At 39.6% G+C, this 21,207-nt stretch overlaps 1 protein-coding gene across 1 annotated transcript in view; it reads left to right on the forward strand.

Annotated features, from left to right (window-relative positions):
* Nucleotides 1-1,866: 1,866 nt before the first annotated feature.
* Nucleotides 1,867-21,207, forward strand: part of taok3a (TAO kinase 3a) — a 124,825-nt gene continuing 105,484 nt past the window's right edge. The window contains 1 exon segment of the mRNA XM_068005688.1: nucleotides 1,867-1,970. The gene's annotated coding sequence lies outside the window, so the exon portion shown is untranslated.

A 21,207-nucleotide genomic window follows, 5' to 3' on the forward strand; every position in this document is an offset into this window, starting at 1 on the left:
AGTTAAAAGCCTTTTGAGAAACTTTTGATTAATTTAACTTTTGACGCTAGTTGAATTGTTCATTTTAAATCTGAGATTGATAGATTTTTGTTAACCAAAGGTATTAAGGAGTTAGGTCACAGGTCAGCCATGATCTCATTGAATGGCGGAACAGGCTCGAGGAGTTAAATGGCCTACTCCTGTTCCCATGTTCCTTCCTAAAGGTGCATATGGAAAAAGGGAATGAGGCTGTTGGGTTTGGTCCACGTTCATTTCCTGAATTATTGTTTATTTTGTAGAAATTTGTCCAATTTTTTCAATAATTCTGATTATATTTGAGATTCCTAGAAAGTAGCGCACATGGGTGTTCTAATCCATTGAAGTAATAATAAAGGGATACATCCCAAAAAATCAATCTACTTTTTCTCGACCTGTGCTCTTGCCAACATTTTTCTAAATTTATTCCAGATCAGCAGCAAATCATGTTTAACTAACTTGATAGAGTTTTTTGATGAGGTAACAGAAAGGGTAGATGAGGGCAATGTAGTTGATGTGGTATATATGGATTTTCAAAAGGCGTTTGATAAAGTGCCGCATAATAGGCGTGTCATCAAGATTGAAGCCCATGGAATAAAGGGGGCAGTGGCAGCATGGTTACAAAATTGGCTAAGTAAGAGGAAGCAGAGAATAGTGGTGAACGGTTGTTTTTCGGACTGGAGGGAGGTGTACAGTGGTGTTCCCAAGGGGCCGGTACTAGGGCCACTGCTTTTCTTGATATATATTAATGACTTGGACTTGGGTGTACAGGGCACAATTTCCAAATTTGCAGATGACACAAAACTTGGAAGTGTAGTGAACAGTGAGGAGGATAGTGGTAGACTTCAAGAGGATATAGGCAGGCTGGTGAAATGGGCAGACACATGGCAGATTAAATTTAACGCAGAAAAATGTAAAGTGATACATTTCGGTAGGAAGAACAAGGAGAGGCAATATAAACTAGAGGCCACAATTCTAAAAGAAGCAGAGAAATCTGGGCATATATGTACACAAATCATTGAAGGTGGCAGGGCAAGTTGAGGAAGTGATTAAAAAAGCATACAGGATCCTGGGCTTTATAAATAGAGGCATAGAGTACGAAAGTCATGATGAACCTTTATAAAACACTGGTTCGACCACAACTGGAGTATTGTGTCCAGTTCTGGGCACCGCACTTTAGGAAAGATGTGAAGGCCTTAGAGAGGGTGCAGAAAAGATTTCCTAGAATGATTCCAGGAATGAGGGTCTTTAGTTACGTGGATAGATTGGAGAAGCTGGGGTTGTTCTCCTTGGAGCAGAAAAGATTGAGAGGAGATTTGATAGAGGTATTCAAAATCATGAAGGGTCTAGACAGAATAGATAGAGAGAAACTGTTCCCATTGGCAGAAGGGTCAAGAACCAGAGGACATAGATTTATGGTGATTTGCAAAAGAACCAAAGGCGATATGAGGAAAAACTTATTTATGCACCGAGTGGTTATGATCTGGAATGCATTGCCTGAAAGGGTGGTGGAAGCAGATTCAATAGTAATTTTCAAAAGGAAATTGGATAAGTACCTGAAAGCAAAAAAAATTGCAGGGCTACCCGGATAGGGCGAGGAAGAAGGACGAGCTGGGTTGCTCTTGCATAGAGCCGGCAGGAACTCGATGGGGCGAATGGCCTCCTTCCGTGCTTTCTATGATTTCATGCCATTCCAACTCTGCAAAACGATCACCGTTCTAAATGGTACCCTACAGACTGACTGCCAGTCAAGTCAGCCAGCCAGCCAGCGGCAGGCGAATGCCTGTCAACTGGCTGCGTGGGGAGCGACGAGTCCGCTCTTGCACCACGGATGGATTCTCTTTGGCGGGAGGAGGCGCGGTCGCGCGGCCATATTGGTTGTGGTTGAAAAGTGGTTGTTGAGCTCGCGCTGGAGCGGTTGGAGAGAGCGAGCGAGCGAGGCGGGCGGTTAGTCGGTGAGTGAGTGCTGCTCGTACCGGGACATTACCGTAAACAGAGGCCGAGCCGGGAGCTGCTGTCAGGGACCGTGTGTTTGTGTAGGGGGAGGAGGAGGGGGGTTAGTTGTGTTTCCGCCTGCGCTGTTTGGCCTTCACCAGGAAGTCGAGCTGCGGTCTGTCTCCGAGAGAGAAAGCGAGGCAAGTGAGTGAGAGGAGTCGGATTTAACCGGTGTCAGCTCAGGGAAACGGGCGGACTGTGTTTGAGCAGCGGTGCCGAGAGGGACTTCCTCCTCCTCCTCGCACACGGCCGGGAGGGTAGGGGGCCCTTTACAGTGGGGTGGGGAATCGGTGTTGTGAGTGAGCTCTCGGTAACTTGCCCGGGGACGGGGACGACGAGACGGTTGCTGGAGACAGTCGGCCTGAAGCTCAAGAGGCTCGGCGTGAGTGGCTGCCAGCCGCCGCCTCCTCCTGCGTTGTGCAGGCGCTTCCTGCTCTGACACCTCGGGGGTGGAGAAAGTGTGCGCTGTCTGTTCGGCCGGTGAATGACGACTGCCGCCAAACGGCGTATAGACCAGGACCGGACCGCTCGCACCGGCGGGAGTTAGAAGTTCTTGCAAACTTCCCCTGTGGTTTTTTTTTTGGGTGGGGTGGGGTCACCTACTGATCGCTTTTTCCTTTCACTTTTACTCGCGGTTCAGTTTAGCCGCGGGTATTTTGGGGTTAGCCCGAGTCGGGCGGGGTCCGTATACCATGTCTGTAGGAGGGTGGGTGTTCCTCGACTGACTGACTAACTTAACTAGAGTTTTATTGTTGCTTTATAGTAAAATCATTGAATGCACGTCGCTTTGTTGATACACGGGAATCGCAAGAGAGCTGTTTAAAGTGTCAGGATAACTCAACAGATCCTTTTAGCTCCTCCTGCATGTTGATCTTGTTTGTATCGCAGATGTGTTGTATTCGGTTAGGTTACCCTCGATCCATCAGATATATATATATATATATATATACACACATACGGGGACATTTTCCTGGGTCAGCACCCAGGTACGTTGAATGCCCCAGGTGTAGCCGATATCATAAAATAAAGAAGGGCGAGTCTGGACCTCAAGTCTGTCTAGGAACCCTTCAGATTTTCCGATATTCTCGGCGCCCAGCGCACCAGGGCAAGACTATCTCCCTTATATTTTAGGGGTTTATCATTGTATTGCTTTAGCGGACGTACCGATTTCTGTGAGGACTTTTACAATTTAGTTGCCTACTATTTCTAATCAGTCTTGTTACAGGAATGGGTTACTTCTTTAGCAGGAGTACTGTAATGTAGTGCAGGAGCTAGATGGTTACTATTCATAGAATTGCATAGATTATGCATTTTAAATGTCAAGATTGTGCATAAAATTGATGTGCAATAAACTTTTTAACTAGGTTATTTTTCTCTGCATTAATTTATGGGATGATTGTGCCATTTGGGAGAGCAATTGTGATGCATTGAATAGTTAATTTCTTTGCAACTTATTCATCCTGTCAAGTTGTTATACATTGACATGTGATGGTACACTGCCTTCACATGGAATGTCCCATTTGGTTTTATTGTATATTTTAACTGCATCATAAAGTTCACATTGAAAGTGCATTTGGTGCCTCCATCCTGGCACTAATATGAAGGATTTTGTTTTAATTAATGTCTGACAGTGTTGAGTATATCCACAGATATTTTATGGGTGCATAATTGTATGTAATTATAAATGCCTTTAGAGGCATCAACATCTCTGGGAATGGTGTGTGGCATGGAGACATTGAGGTGCTGCCTTGAATGTCCTGTATCCCCAAATCTCTCTGGTCTTCCACAGCACTGATCTTCCATTGAGTATAGAGAAAAAGAAGAAAGTACTAAGAAAATTACTTATTAGGTATTCAACATCATGGTGTAGTACATAGCATTGTGAATTCCTGATCTTGACTGGAGTTATGAGGTACAGACTTGAGATCCGATCTTTTGATGTGAAGAGGCATTAGAAGGCAAGTTACTTCAGACTCTGTTTTACCTGCTGCTTTTGCTTTATTGTTTTCTCTGCCCTAAAAAAAAATCTAGGAATGCATAGAAGTTACAACACAACAGGGCATTCGATCCAACCAGTCCTTGTCGACGTTTATCCTACACATGAGCAAATAGTTCTAATCACAGCTACCCACCTTTTTCCATATCCCTTCCACCCCTTTTCTTTCAACAACCTATCCAATCTAATCTTGATTGTTGACGTCGTTTCTGCCTCAACCACTAATCCTGGAAATGAATTCCATAGCATCACAATTGCGTAAAGAAGTTTCTCTTGCGTTCTGTTCTAAATCTTACATTTAATCTTGCTATGGTCCCTTGTTCTTGGCCCCTCAACTACTGGAAGCAGTCTGCTTCTATGTACCCTGTCTCATCGGTCATAATTTTAAACATATTGCCCCATATTCTGCATTGTTCTAACAAAATAAATCCTCAGTTTTAAGTTTCTTTCATTTGTGTTTCCTCATATCAAGCAGCATCCTAGTGAATCTGTGTTGTGCCCTCAAGTCTCAATTCCTATAGCGTGGAGTCCGGTACTGCACACACTACTCTTAAGTGAGGTCTGAGCACTTTGCAGCTAACAGCTCTTCAACATGAAAAGCTTTGGTTTATCCTAAAGGAGGATCACATAGGAGAACTGCACATGCATTGAATGGTTGCTCTATTCATGCTAGTCTACCAGACGGACTTGTACTTTATCTCCCTACTTTATAATTTGTTAATTTTTTCCCATCTTTATTGTACCACTTGTGAATTCGAAAATGTATATAATATGTGCACGTGCACAGACACACAGGTCTTACGGTTTTTTATTGGCTAATAAATAGAAAAGTAGGCGGCCATAAATATAAGACAGTCACTAATAAATCCAATAGGGAATTCAGGAGAAATTTTACCCAAAGAGTGGTAAGAATGTGGAACTCGCTACCATAACGAGTAGTTGAGATGGATAGCATAGATGAATTTAAGGGGAAGCTAGATAAGTACCTGAAGGAGAAAGGAATAGAAGGTTATGCTGATGGGGTTAGATAAGGGATGGGAGGAGGTTCATGTGGAGCATAAACACTGGCGTGAACCAGTTATATATTCTACACTTGGAGATAAAATTTAGAATTCCATTGGCTTTTTTTTACAGCCGTATCAACCTGAGGTGCTGCCTTGAATGTCCTGCATCCCCAAATCTCTCTGGCCTTCCACAGCACCGAGCCTACTTCCATTCAGCGTATAATTACTGCTTTTTTAAAATAAAAATGCCTTCATCTTACACTGACATTAAACGCCATCTGCCACTACCTTCATTTGGAGAGTGGGACAGCCTTTGAAATACTGCTCCTTGATTAGCCTGCCAAAAAAATGTGCAGCGAACACTGGTACTTGGCTTCTTTTACAGTTGCGTCCAACATCTTACCAGTTTGACACACGCATCCAAGATTGAACTGATTGCATCAATGATGTCATCAAAATTCTTTAAAATTGGTTTTCAGCCTATAAAGTTTTTTTCCCAATGTGTTCCCATCTCCAAAATTGTGAGTCATTGGAAAGAAGATACAAGATAAGTAAGTGTTTTGAGAGTAGGGAAAAGTTAGGAAAGCAGGAACACTTGCATTTACCCGGTGCCTTCCATTACATCTAATGTCCTAAGTGCTTCACATACAGTGAATTACTTTGAAGTGCAATCACTGTTAAGCTGTGGCTTCCACCTTCACCTACATAAGTGTAAGAAAATTTAAAACATAAAAGGATAAATATGACCGTTATTCCTGATATTTTGAGCCATTCTACTGTAATGTTTTCAACACCAAACCGGCTGGCTCAGACAGGAATTTCCCAGTCTAAGGATAAAAGTTAAATTTTTTTTAAAGAAGCTTATTTATTGGGATCTCTATTTGGGGATACAGGTTCACTATCTGTATAGAGTTGATTGCATTAGTGATGCCCTTTTTAAAAAAAACTTTGTTCCTGATTCAAATGTCCTCCACAACTTCCAAATCCTGATGGTAATTGAACCTGCCACATCAGTGATTCAGTTCTTGGTCATGAAATACTGAGAGAGTATTAGGCAGTGTTTACGTACTGGGTGTTGTGGAACACATACTTTTTAAATGGTTATAGAGCTGATTCATGCTCCTCTGAAGATGAATCTCTGTTGTAGTCATATTGAAGTAATTCATGTTGAAGTTGTTGCAGTAGTGAGGTGCATACTTTATTTGCTGAAATAAATGTAGTAATAACATTTGTTGCTGAAAGAGACATATGTTTTTAATCGCTACTTTTACCTTGGGATTACTAAGCAGATGTTGTCTTTTTTTAAGTTTGTCCACTTTTTGTATATTGTGAACCTCCTGATTTAAAAAAAAAAACTGCCATGATTTCTATGCCCTGAATTCTGTGAAGAATGCCTGGCTTTTACTAAAATTACTTATTTCCTAATAGTTTTTGATTTTTATTGCAAATTAGCCGATGAACCATGATAGTCATAAGTAGTCCGGACTTGTACACTGTGCGCTCTGATTTAGCTCTGTTCTCTTGACATTTTTCCTTTGCTGGCTATCTTTTATGTTTTGTCTTTTTAATTTTTTTTTCTGTTTTGACATTGGTACTTGCCCTTTGTGTACCTATTTCTCTAGGCTTTTTTGAATACAAGTATGTGAGCGCACATACAAGGATTGTGCAGTCAAACCAAGTTTGAAAGTCAGAGCTAAGAATTGTGAATTAAATACAGAAGGCAAAGAGCATAAATGGAGAAAAAGGGAAGGGAGATGTTGGAAAGGAGAAATGGAATGTTTTTACTTGTTTAAATAGCACATGTGCACAGAAGATCCCAACATTGTGCCAATTATGCCAAAGAAATGGGGAAGAAAGGTACAATACCATGCAAGCTTTTGATTTTACAATTTTTTTTGAGTTTGTCTTTATATTTTTGTGTCTCAATTTAGCAGTTAAAAATGGTGGTGAAAAGTAAATGCAAGAATGTGAGTAGTTGAAATTGCAGCTTTCAAGTTTTTGTTTCCCTGATCTGTGTTTCAGTAAATCAATATGGCTACATTTATTCTTGAAGTTAATGAGAAAAGCATGACATTCTAAACTAGAATATCCATAAAATACCAACATTCTCCCTTTCTGGTGCAGATGAGTTTTGCTAAAATGCTGAATTAAAAAAGTAAAGGTCTAATCAAAAATAGAATCCTGATTCTTCTAGACTTCACTTTTTTCTTTTTTTGCTAAAAAGCTGAATTTAAAAAAAAATGTTTGCATCAGAAAGAGAATTATGGTATTTTGGCCTGTCATTGCAAAACTCCAACTTGTGGTTGAAAAAGGATGTGATTATTATGGCTTAAAAAAAAGTATGTATGGTATCTTGCGGTGAACTGTTTAAGTTTGACTTCATTCTATCCAACTGATGAGCAAGTCTCACCCTAGAATGTGAAGATTTGTAGGTATTGAGTTGAAAAGTAATTGTCTAATTCTGAAAAGTGTTGTAAAATTACACTTTAGCTAGATATTTTTTCAGCTTTTTTGAGGGAGGAAGACAAAGGGTGGCAGACAAAAAGGCTAATGGAATGTTGGCCTTTAGCTCAAGGGGACTGGAATACAAAGGGGAGGAAGTTATGCTTCAGTTGTATAGAGCCTTGGTCAGACCCCATCTGGAATAATGTGTTCAGTTTTGGGCACCGCACCTAGGTAAGGATATATTGGCCTTGTAGTGGGTGCAGCGCAGTTTCACTAGAATGATACTGGGGCTTAGAGCGTTAAATTATGAGGACAGGTTGCATGAACTTGGCTTGCATTCCCTTGAGTATAGGAGATTGAGGGACGACCTGATTGAGGTGTTTAAAATGTTAAAAGGATTTGCTGGGGTAGATACGGAGCAACAATTCACTCTGATGGGGGTATCCAGAACAAGGGGACATAATCTTAGAATTAGAGCTAGGCCATTCAGGAGTGTAATCAGGAAGCAGTTTTTCACAAAGTGTAATAGAAAATTTGGAACTCTTCCCCAATAGGCTGTGGATGCTAGGACAATTGTAGCTTTCAAGATTGAGATAGATTTTTGTTAGGAAACAGTATTGAGGGATATGGAGCAAAAGCAGGAAAATAGAGTTGAGGTGCAGATCAGCCATGTTCTAATTGAATGGCAGAGCAGGCCTGAGGGGCAGAATGGCTGACTCCTGTTCCTATGTTCCAAATTAGTGAACTGGGTGAGTTCGAGTTTTGAAATTGCTTGACAGCTCCAATATCTGGAAAATGCCAGGTCCTTTTTTGTTTCATGTGTAGCTGGAAAATTAGTCTGTCCCACAAATTTTAAGATGGGCTAAATGTCAAATAATAGAAGGTAGATAGTGCTTTGTTGAATTCTATAATTTTTCAAATAATAGGACTTTTATATGTCGAATGTAATTTTCTTGTAACAGATGGTTGCGTTGCAATCCAGTATTTCAAGTGACTTTAATGGCAAGCTGAAAGTGAAGCCCAAGTATTTTATGAATGTCAGCCAAGTGGCATGATTGAATTCCTGTATGAAACTCAGGCTCCTCATCCATACGGATGAAAAGGGAATCTGTTAGTGCAATGGGAAGGAATAGAAGAAATACTTTAAATGCAAGTTACTTTTCCTCCACTCCCATCCCTCAGTGAAGATATGCCTTTTCGGGTCACTTGAGTGTACAAGATCAGCTTGGGTGACTTACCCAGGTGAAAATTGTTGGATAGTCAGGATTGGCATTCATTCATTCATGTTGATCTTGGTGCTGAGTAGGAGTATAACACTGAGTGGTGCTGAAATATATCTCAAAACTACTAAATGACAATCAGTAAGGATGCCAGTTCCAGCTTGCATGGAATCATTCAGAAGGACCAGTCAGCTATAATAGTTGAGTTTCCATGGCCTTCCTCCACCCTTTTTTCTGGAGTTGGGGATTGTTACTGCAGTACAGTTCTGAGGCATAGACGGCCTTGGGTACCTCAATGAAGTGGCTGTTCTTTGTGTGTGGATCTGGGCATTGTGTGTCAGAAGGCTGTTTTTCCTATGGGATTGATTGTTGTGGCTGAACCTAATCTTGTCCTCATCTGATGTCCTTTTTGTATACAGTACTTAAAGCAGAGTATACCAGATAATCAAAAATTAGAACCATGACTATGGGTTTTTCTGCTGAACAGTTATCCTGTTTTGAGATTGTAGTATATTTTACAAGGAAGGAGTTGAAGACTTGATTGCCTGATATTTCTTAATGGCAAAAAAATCTCCCATTGTTTGTCGCAATTATTCGATGCTGGTTGTCAAAACTGATAATATGCTGAGCAAAGTTGTTCTGTTCTGTACTGTAATGTTTATCCTTTGCTTTCTATTTATTCGCTTCTCCCTTTTTGTTTCATCTCATTCCCCATTTTTGTCAATTTTTACATTAAAAAAGACCTTTTCTTTCAAGTGCCCTTTCGCTGTGATTTTTCTACTTTTATTTTTCTGTTTACTTTCATCGTTTCAAGCTGTATTGACTGGTTTTGAAATTCTGACCCCAATTTATTTTAGATTTCCCCCCCCCCCCCCCCCCCCCGCCTCTTTCCTCTAGTGGTATAAGCAGAAATGCTTGAATCATGCAGAAACAGCTGGATGTTGGGCTCCCAGCATAATTGACATTTAAGCATTGTGTTGAGTGATTCAAGGTTTAGCTGAAGAACTTTGTCTTTGTTTATAGTCTGTTCGGAATTTATGGAAACTATTAAAATACTTGTCAATGGAAATGGAAAAAATGATTTGGATAGTGTGGCTTATTGGAGAACGATTGAATAAATAATTGGCTCTGTTGCCACATCATAATTGTGCATAGTATTGATATTGCTCAACTTGCCTGGTGCAGATCATGAGTTGAAAAAAAATGTGTTTTTTGTACACTAGACTGTCAGGATACAAATTAATTCTGTGTGAAATGAGATCAGTGAGAGTTTGAGGAGGATATTGTCATTGAATAGGCTTTTCATTGGTACCTTACTTAATATTGGAGGCAAACAAATTGAACTTGAACCAGTGAAGTTTATAGTAGTGCTTTTGTCTTCCAAAGCTACCAATGGCAGAAGCTTATTAAGGTAAATAAGCCCATGACTTTTCCCCAGTGTGCTGAGGCACACTTGAATTGATTTTTCTCTGGAGCCTCGAGGTAGTGCAAACACAGATTGTGCTCATCATTTTTTCTGACCTCAGGTGGGTCAAATGCTCATCCTACCTGTATAAGTGAACAATGCAGTTTTCTCATTGCTAACCTGGAGTGACCTTCCCTAGCTATTGGGAAAGATCCAGAAGTGCAGTCTTGAATTGCAGCTTTCAAACAACTGTATGTGGTCAAAGTTGCAGTACAAAAAGGCCAGACTGGGTAGCATCTGAATCCCAGAGTACTATAAAACTGTATTATTGAAACAGTTCTGAGATATAAATGCAGAATAGGTTATCCAAGAGATGCACAAATAACAAGTTAATATGCATATGCAGTCTGGTTGTTGGCTATTTCTCTTTTGTGCGAGCTGTTAAAATGTAAGATGCAGCAATGCTGTAAATGCCAAAATGACCGTTACAAAGTGCATGTTGAAATTGCTTTTGCACTTCTCCAGGTGTTTCAACAGTATACATCAATGGCTGGAGTCATTGTGAATGGATGTTCTTATAACGGCCTTAAAGTGTCATTAAAATGAAGTTTTTTGGAGGCTAAAGATTTCTACGGCACAACTGCAGTGTAAGTTGCAGTGCTGAGGAAGTAGCTGTAATTATGCTATGATACATTACTCATTGCACAGGTGCTGTCACAACATGTATACTTAACCCTTTTACTGACACTGACTGAGGAGATATATATGCCAGGCATATACATACACTCTGTAGGTTTGAACATGTTTTCTGGTGCATCTTAACTTTTATAGCTATGTTTTTCTAATTACCTGAAACTTTCAACATCTATTTTCAAGGAAGACGATTTGCAATGTTTTGTTTATCTAATCAAGTTTTACTTATGGAAGACAGTTGCAGCAAAAAAAGTTTTAATGTACACCGTGAAAACAGTGTCGCCAGGTTTCCAATGTTTAAAAAAATATATACTCACTAATTTTATATTTTACTTTCCTTGACATAAAATTTGATTCCATATTGATATGGTTAATGTGTATTTATTTGCGGGGTGGTTGGGTGGCAGCAGTGAATACATTTTATTGATGGGGAACAGGACTCCCTACTTAATATTGTTTAAGGTAGAAATGCAAAATGTTGGTCCATGTTAGAGGGCTGTATGCCCTACCATGCATATGAGACCATTCTTAACCTCCCCCTCCCCTGCCCCCCCAAAGAAAATATAGTTAAGTCCAAAAAAACTTCAACTATACATTTTTAAACATTTCTTTGTTGGTTTGCTTGGGATTATAGGATAGCCACAATAGCTTTTCTGACTTGCACTGGATTATATCTCAGCAGTGTGTGTGTGTGTGTGTGTGTGTGTAGTCTCAGTTGACATCTCTGTTAGCTTAATGGAAATGCAGCAAATTGTTGTAAAGCTGTCAATTGAATAAACAAATTTACCACCATCTCTGGTCAATAAAATGCTTAAATGTAGCACAGTTTTGAACTCCCAATTGAGGGTTTGTTCTCTTTTTGTAAGAAAATTTAAGTGATTGTGAAGTATAGACTAAAGCCTTCCAGTTACTGAATGGCATACAGTTTTTTAATTCTTTTGCCACACTGATCAGTGGTTTCTTTTGAATTCATTTTCTGTCCAGTACTGTGTAAAACTAAAGAATAAAATTCCAGTTCATTAAAGAACAAACTGTCCCTTGCCCTGAATGTTGGGTTTCTTGATGCGCTCAATTATTTTCCCCCTTTTCTCCAGCTTCTTGTCTGTTCTGTATGGGAAATGCTTATGTTGGAGTTGACTTATAAATTGCAGTCTTAATGACTGCCAACAATTAAAAATTCACTTTTAAAAATGTGAAGTCTCATTACTCCTTATAATAATTTTTGGTTATTAAAAATTTTTTTTTACTTTTCCCTTCTGTCTTTTATTTAATTCCGTTATTTCTTACCCTCTTTCGCTGTCTGTAACTGTTTTTGCATTGATTTTTAAAATGTACCTTTCACTTCCTGGTTTAATGCTCGAAGCCTGCAAAGGCAACGGTCAACAATGCTGCGATCTGATTGGTCGAAGGGAGCGATCGCTTCTCCCAGGGTTCTAGCTTGACCTGAACTGACGCTGGGCTCTTCTACGCTTCCTATTAGAGGAAGTGGCCAACGGAAAGACCGCTGTAAGTTAGTGGATTAGTAAAAATCAGTGGAGTGGTGAGCAGCATTGGTTCGCCGCTCCAGCGTGGATAGAGAGAAACTGTTTCCGCTGGTTGGGGATTCTAGGAGTAGGGGGCACAGTCTAAAAATTAGAGCCAGACCTTTCAGGAGCGAGATTAGAAAACATTTCTCCACACAAAGGGTGGTAGAAGTTTGGAACTCTCTTCTGCAAATGGCAATTGATACTAGCTCAATTGCTAAATTTAAATCTGAAATTGGTTGCCAAAATCTAAGTTATTAAGGGATATGGGCCAAAGGCAGGTATATGGAGTTAGATCACAAATCGGCCATGATCTTATCAAATGGCGGAGCAGGCACGAGGGGCTGAATGGCCTACTCCTACTCCTGTTCCTATGTCCCAAGCGATTTCTACCCCAATAACTTCAGGAGAGAAGGGGAAAATTGAGGGGCAGAGTGCTAATCAATTACTTTGGTCATTAGTTTAATCATTGATTCAGTTATTCATATAGTCACCCTACAGTTTCTTGAATTTTAAATATGGATTTGGCACAGTAATGTGTTGACATAATGACAGTTCAATTTTATCTTGCATTATTTATTTAATATTTCAGTTGCAAAGGATATGCAATTTATTTCTGAAACACCAACCAAAAAAGCAGTCTGTATTCAGCTTTATAAAAGACATATCTGTCAAACTTCATTGTAGGTGCAATCTGCTTTTAGGCACACAAAGGAAGCTGCACAGTTCTTTTATTAACAATGCCCAGGAGTCTTGAATATTTTGACTGCTTTTAAATACCCAGGTGGTGTTTTTGATTATTGGTAATTGGGAGCATTTCATTTGATTTGTTTGTGCTGTCTGAATTTTGTGGCTGAAATTTTTATTCGTGGTTGATTTCCTGTGGGACAGAAGATGAGCTGTTTCAACTTTGAACACAAGCAATACATTTGTTTTTATAACTTGTGGTTAAGCTTGGATTGAAACTTTCCCAGTGCACAACAAATACTGGGAATCTTTGTTTTCATTTGTTCTTTTTCCTGATGGCTTACACCATAGGTTTGGGGGTGTGATAAGGTTATGGGGGGCATGAGGACACTGGTTTTGACCCTCAAATCTTGATTACTGATGCATAGTGCCAAAGTGTCATTAGCCAATGTGTTCATGCCATGTCAGCACCCGCCAGCTCCTCTGCATACAGAAAAAGTATAAACAATTTTACAACACCAAGTTATAGTCCAGCAATTTTATTTTAAATTCACAAGCTTTCGGAGGCTTCCTCCTTCGTCAGGTGAACGATGTGAAAAAAGTGTTTCTTGAAGGGATGCTCACATGGGACATGAATCGCTGAGGTGTGGTGGGGGGGGGGGGGGGGGGGGGGGGGGGAAGTGCAGCAAAAGTAGCTTGGGAGCCTTGACTTAGAGGATGAATGCACCATGTAGTGTGCTACTGAGTTGTGCAAATTCCTGGTCGGTACTGAGTCAGCTGATTGCAGTTGTGGTGAGGGCAGAACAATTAGTGATTCTGCCTATGAAGGTGAAAAAGTGGACCTTTTGCTCCTGGGGGCCACTGAAGTCAATGCTGCTTCTAGAGATGCTATCAAAAAATGCTGCCTTATTTGTTTTTAAGTGCTGAATTCTGCTTAAACTCCAGTTCATTCCTGGCTTGGTTGTTGACGCTGTGCTTGTATTATAATATCTGTTTCTCTGTATTTCATTTTCACTCTTTCTCCTCGTTGCTTCCCCCCCCCCCCCCCCCAAAAAAAAAAGTTTTGTGACTTAGAAGCACACATTAAGGCGACTTGATTTTTGCCGAAGCCTAGGAGCATTAGAGGCTTGTTGAACTGCCTGAGTGACTTCTTTTTGGACCTTTTTCCCCTGTGGAGGAGCCCTAGCATTTGTCTGCCTCCCATTATTTGTAAAGGTTTAACTGAGTATTTGGTAACTAATGATCCTTTCTGGAATGTGTGCATGTCAGGCATGGACAGGATTGAGCTTGGCTGCAGTGTCTCCTATCGTTAAAATACTTGCGGTGTAGATTAATTGTTGAAGCATGCCCACTTGGGTGGACTGCTGGGCCCAATGGAAAAATCATACATGGCATGAGTCTCCAACTTAAGCAGAAAGATAAATTAAAATATTCAACTTATCCAGAAATGACTGTTAATGATTTATGTGCATGTGTCTTTGTTTTTACTTGTTGAAAGCATTTTGACTTTTTTGGGGGAATGTTGAAGTTGCCTCTTAGGATGTGCAGCCTACTGCCTATAATATGCTTAAATTTGTAAAATGTGTTTAATACGTCCTTGTAGAATTAGCTTGACCATTCTAATTTGTGAACAATTTTACAACACCAAGTTATAGTCCAGCAATTTTATTTTAAATTCACAAGCTTTTGGAGATTTTCTCCTTCCTCAGGCAAATGTTTAAAATAAAATTGCTGGACTATAACTTGGTGTTGTAAAATTGTTCACAATTGTCAACCCCAGTCCATCACCGGCATCTCCACATCATTCTAATTTGTATGGCTGAACATTGAATTCAATGACTAGTCACAGGTGGAGTGCTTTGTGCTTTAGTCAGCAAGATTGGAAATGCACTTGGTTTGCTAAAGTTACAGCAAGTTATATTTAAAACTGTCAGTACGCTAAAGAGCAAATGCACATCGGCTGAAGTTGAATACGTTATACCCAGAGTTCTCCTTTTTCGGCCATGTGATGAATTTGTTCTTCAGAAAAAAGTGTCTATCCATCCCTGTCTCTATTATCCTTTTTGCAGTGACTTGATTGCACATGTGTGAGTCTCAGCTGCAAAAGCAGCCCTTTCATTGGTCCTGATTAACATTTCATTGATTACTCACATCATTACATGGTTACCAGAGGTCCGAAGTCTCCCAAGTTTGAGAAACCTTCAGTTTTATATTTCATATTTTTCAAGTCTCAGCTGTTCCATACTTGATAGGACTGTCCAATCAATGCCAACAACATGCATTTCTATAGTGTTTGTTACATATAAAGAAACACACCAGCAGGGTAGTGAGTGGACATGGAGCTGGGGTGAACAGATGCTGAGAGGGAGTTCCAGCTAGCAGGAGCAAGGTGGCTGAAGGAGCAGTCGCTTGCTGCTCTTGCGTTTACAATTCATTTAATGAAACAGTTTGAGATATTTCAGTGCAATAAAGGTGGTGAATAAATGCAAGAATTTTACCCTACTTTGTGAACACATAGTTTAAAGGCTCTTTTGCAGGTATCTACTCAGAAAATGTAATTTATATAACATGTGTTCACAAAGTGAGGGAAAAAAACTACACCTTTATTGTATGAAGCAGTGAGATATTTCAACAATGAATTAGGATTTAAATTCACTGACTTATGTAGACAAAATTTATATAGCATATTAAAGCATATCTTTCATTTAAAAGATTGGCATATATATTGGCCCGGAAATTGCTTTGAGTGGCGTACTAACATCATTAGATTTAAACTCATCCACTAAGTATCTGTGGGATTTTCGATGGCAACTTCCTTCAGTGGTGAGCTTTAACAAGTGCAGTGGTCGTTCCTGGGCTACTCTGAGCTGAGAGCAAGTAAAGGATCTCTCCCCTCTTTCATGGTTTTGCAAAGTGGGAGGGGGTTGAAGGCCAAGTGTACTGTTCACGTTAATACTTACCCGCTGTTAAATTAGTTTAGACTTAAAAAACCCAGCGTACCTTTTTTATGGGAGATTAGTTCGTTTACAGCTGGGCAGTGCAGCAAGTTTGCACTGGTCCATTCATTCATTCGGCGAGATCTCTTTAACGCAATGCTTTTAAACGAGCAGGGCAAATGGTAGGGCGATTTCTGTGTTTGACTGCACACGTGTGCTCTCCGAACTTGCTCTTCCATTTTCCCTGAAAAAGCAGTAACCCTATTAGCTTCGCCGTTAGCTTCGCCGTTATTTCATGAGCAGTTTCCGGGCCATTGTATAAACATTTTTGCGCAAATGTATTTAATTAATTTGAGGCAAGGCTGAGTTATTGCCCCAAAACAGGGCTATCACTCTGGAATACATTGCAGCATATGTTTTTATTTAAAAGCACTAATCTTTTTTTAAAACCTCTTCACATCAGTTCTGCTCCCACCTGTATCATATTTATTCTTTTTAAATTAAAATGTTATTGAGCTGTGATTTCAATACTCTTAAAATCTTCAGGGCCAAAAACCAAGCTGTTTGCTGAGTTTTTTAAATTTTGATTTTAGCTCGCAATTCTTTAAGCAATTTAATGCGATTGCAGCACTAGAAAATATATTTTTGTCATATTAATATTGTACTAATTGTCTATAATGCATTAAAAACATTGCCTTTATGCAATTCCTGTCTGCTTTTTCCAATATAAATTACTTTGTCCACATTGATAATGGAAACTGCTTGTGTAAAACATGTCAGGCTGTAATTACATCACCCTCTCTTTTTCCCCCACACAGTCTGGTCCATTTATCTCGCACTCTATAACCTTGCTTCTCGTGAACAGTACACTTGGCCTTCAACCCCCTCCCACTTTGCAAAACCATGAAAAATCAACCGCTAACACATTACCTATCAACACACACAGCCACTGGCAGTAAAAATATAATGCTACCAATTTATTAACTTTTAATCACATTTTATCCCATGGCTAGGAGCAGGATTGCTGTGGGGTTTGCCACGTGGCCAAAATATATCGTGTTTATAGGCTGTTCCAAAATTGAGCGAAACAGAACAAAATACTGGAAACTTTTTTCCATTTTTCTCCTTTAGCAATGCCACAGAACCTGGGATCTTCAGAATTGAGGATTTTTTTTTTGTTGCATGCTTTCAGCTCCATATCTGAATTAAACTGTTGGTAGTTCTAACTTCTCCCTGGCAGTGGTACCATACAGTGGTTGTGGACATCACCTCTTCTGAAAATGTTGACACTTTGCTGTGGTATTTTTCTCAGATATTTGTTGTCCTTGGGTACCAAGGTGGCTATTATTTGTGTGAGGCTTGATGGTAAGTGTTGAAGGATACCTGCGTCCAAAACAGATGCATGTTCAGTGGATAGCAATTACGAGCAGGAACCTTGGCTATTTTTTCTGTCCTTAACCCAGAGACACTGAGCAAATTGTAGTACTCCTACCACTGCCAGATTGAGATCAGCTAACTTGGCACAGACTTGGAGTTGAATCTGGGACCTTCCTGCCTGTGTGGCTCATCTACTCACTGAACAAATTCATTGAACTGTGGGAATAGCATTTCTTTTGCTGAAATTTAACATAACTCTAATACATTAAGTGTAAAGAGGGCCACCATTACTATTGCTGTAAATAGTGTATATTTTTAATGGTCTATTCTTCTAGTCTAACTTTTGTGGCTATCTTTATCCAAGCTTCTTTTCAAAGATTTGTTTTCAGATTTTCAGAATAGTAAATTGTTGGACAGAAACTTGTTCAAAATGCATGTGCCATCTAAAATTAGAGATTGTAAAATCTAATACTTTTTAACCCCTTATTTTTCTCTGCAGATCATACACTATTTCCTGGTTGAATCAGGTGACTTGTCAATGCATTCTCAAACTGGTGGTGAGACTACAGCCTATTTGTGTGCTTTTTCTACCACTGCCTGCCTCAAATGTTTCCCCCCTCCCATTCACCTAATAACAAGGTCAAGATTTGTCCTGCTTTAATATGCTTGAATATAATTCATACAACAGTCATTTTGGAAACGCTTTTACTTTTGGGCACACTGTGCCATAGTATAAAATTAAATTCATGGCGACATGCATCGTCATCCTTGGTGTATGTACTGTGGCTTAAATTCATTCTTGTATGTGGGAGTTGTTGAAAGTGATCATGTTGGATACTAATGTGTTGTGCTTCAGTTGCATTCTTTGCATTGCAGAACTGAGTTTTTAAGAGTAGGGGTTAAAAGTAGTTACTCAGATTGGCAAAAGGTGGGAGGTGGTGTTTCATAAAGATTGGTGCTGGGACCACTGTTCACCATTTACGTAAATGATTTGGATTCGGGAATCGGAAACACTTTCAAAATTTGAGGATGACACCAAATTGGGGGGGGGGGTATAGTTAATACTGAGGAAGACTGCAACAAAATACAAGACGACATTAATAAACTTGCATAATGGGCATGTCATTGGCAAATGAATATCAATATAGATAAGTGTAAGGAGGTGCATTTTGGTAGGAAGAATAAGGAGGCCACATACTCCTTGGAAAATGAGTCTAAATGGGGTAGCAGAGCAAAGGGGTACAGATACACATCATTAAAAGTAGCAACGCAAGTTAATAAGGCCATTTTTTTTTTAAAAAAGCAAACCAAGCACTGGGGTTCATTTCTAGAGGGATAGAATTGAAAAGCAGAAGTTATGTTAAACTTGTATAGAATCTTATTTAGACCAGAATACTGTGCACAGTTCTGGTCTCTATATATTATAGAAATGATAGAGGCACTGGAGAAGGTGCAAAAAAGATTGACTAGGCTGATACCAGAACTGAGAGGTTATACCCATCAGGAAAGGCTGAACAGGCTGGGGCTTTTCTCTCTAGAAAGAAGACAACTGAGGGGAGGTCTTTAAGATTATGAAAGGATTTGATAGGGTAAACGTAGAGACGTTTCCACTTGAGGGAAGACTAAAACTAGGGGCCATAAACCTAATAGGAAATTCAGGAGAAACTTCTTTACCCAGAGAGTGGTTAGAATGTGGAATTCGTTACCACAAGGAATAGTTGAAGTGAATAGCATAGATGCATTTATGGGAAAGATAGATAAGCACATGAGGGGGAAAGAAATAGAAGGATATGCTGATAGGGTTGGATGAAGAGGGGTGGGCAGAGGCTTGTGTGGCACATAAATGCCAGCATAGACTAGTTGGGCTGAATGGCCTGTTTCTGTGCTGCAGGCTCGATGTACTGAATGGCAAGATCGGAAAAACACGAGCAATTGGAAACAAAAGCAAGTCACCAACACGAAGAGTGTTTAGCACCATATAATGGTCTGTTTCTGTGCTGTACATTCTAAGTAATCATTGAAGAATTTTAAGCATCAAATAAAGAATTTAGGAGGAATTTCTTTGCAGAGTGTGATGAGAATGTAGAACTTGCTGCCACATAGTGTGGTTGAAGCAGATAGTATTAACACATTTAGTGGCAGGCTTGATGCATACATGAGGGAGAAGGGAATAGAGCGATCTGGGGGCAGGATGGGAAGACGTTATTTTAGAGTGTGGGATGCTTGTGTAGAGTATAAACATTGGCATAGACCATTTGGACTGAATAGCCTGTTTCTGTGATATAAGCTCTACGTAAATATTTTTCTGCCAGGCGGTGCTAAATTGCAGTGCTTGAATACCTTATTTTCTGTGGAGAATTCAGATTTGTAATATTAAGTACCCCACATTATGACTGATTTCCTGGTACAAGTAGTGCGGTTACATTTCAGAGCATCAATAATTGTCACGTGTTCACTGATGAAATTTAAGTGTTTGTGTATATTAAATAACTAATTATGTATTCCATGTTAATGTTGCATGTCAACATGTGGTTGCAGTATATTTTTTTGATCCTTTTACTGGGAAAGCAAGCATTGAAAATAGATAAATGGAACTTCACAATATTCACTAATGTCAGGCCTATTATCACTGTAGCAATTTTGTTATTTCAAGGTTGATCTTTTAACTTTCAAAAATATATATTGTGCTGTTGATATTTGAAACTCCTTTAATCCTCTGATCATCATTATATTCAAAGTTATAGGATGGCTCGTAGCCTGATCGGTAGGCAGTTTTTAAGTAGTACACTCAAGGGTGTGGATGTGGATGTGGGGTGAGATATAAGAAAAGGGAGAGTTCGTACATAGTGGAATACTAAAATTTGCTGGCCTACTGAAACTCGTTGCTGGTCCAGTTGTTTTCGTACCTTCACACTCTTCTTTAGAGAAGTGGAAAGATTTGAAGGCTGTGAAGTGATCACTCCCTCTGTGGCCTTAGCCATCTTTATACCAGCCAATAGGCTAGTTAGTCCTAGATAGTGGGAGGGTTTTATGGGCTCGAACAAACCGTATGGTACCGGATGCGAGTATCCCGCAGAATGTTAACCCAGAATTCAAAGATGAAGCTATGGTCTCCACTCACCGAGACTGTCTGGTGTGGGGTTTGAACCCTGTACCTTCTGATTTCAGAGGCAAGAATGTTATCACTAAGGTAAAGGCTTGCTTCGGAGCTGATCTAGTTTCAAGACTCAGAGTGCATATCTTAGATTTCAAGCTTGTATCGAAATACTATATCCGTGATTAAGAAAATGCACAAAGAGAAGTCAGAAATTAAATGTTAAGTTCATTTGGAACCTTCTGTGTGTTTACACTAGAGGGTTTATAAAACTGGGAGCCAATTACAGCGCATTGGAATTCAGTTGTAACACATGATTTGGACAGCCCTCTATTCAATCATTGCACCCAGTCGATGATTTGCATGGTTCCATGCAATAGTATGCTTTACTAATTTTTCAGTGAAAAGGGACATATTTAATTTACATGATGCAGCAGTACAGCCCTACAAACACGAGAGAAGACATAAATACATTTGCTAAAATTAACAAGACATAAACTTTTGTTTAAAATGTTTGGACAGAAAAAAGTTTTTAACCTTCTGATAGTTGCTTCTAGTTTTAAGTGATAAAATGCATGACAGTTGGCATTCTGAAACAGCTTTTTCCTCATTCCCAATACACAACATAGTTGATGAGCACTCCTCCATTTCTTCTGCTATAGCAAGTGTTTTTTCCACTGTCACTGCTTTTGTTGCTATGGTTTCTGTTCTCATTTCACTTGTATCCAAATCCGTGAGCTCATCCCAAATCTCAGCATATACCAAATTCACCAGGGTGTTTTAATTGGTCCGGATTTTACTGCTAACAGCGCTCACC

Source organism: Heptranchias perlo, chromosome 25 (genome assembly GCF_035084215.1).
Source record: "Heptranchias perlo isolate sHepPer1 chromosome 25, sHepPer1.hap1, whole genome shotgun sequence".
Classification (NCBI taxonomy): domain Eukaryota; kingdom Metazoa; phylum Chordata; class Chondrichthyes; order Hexanchiformes; family Hexanchidae; genus Heptranchias; species Heptranchias perlo.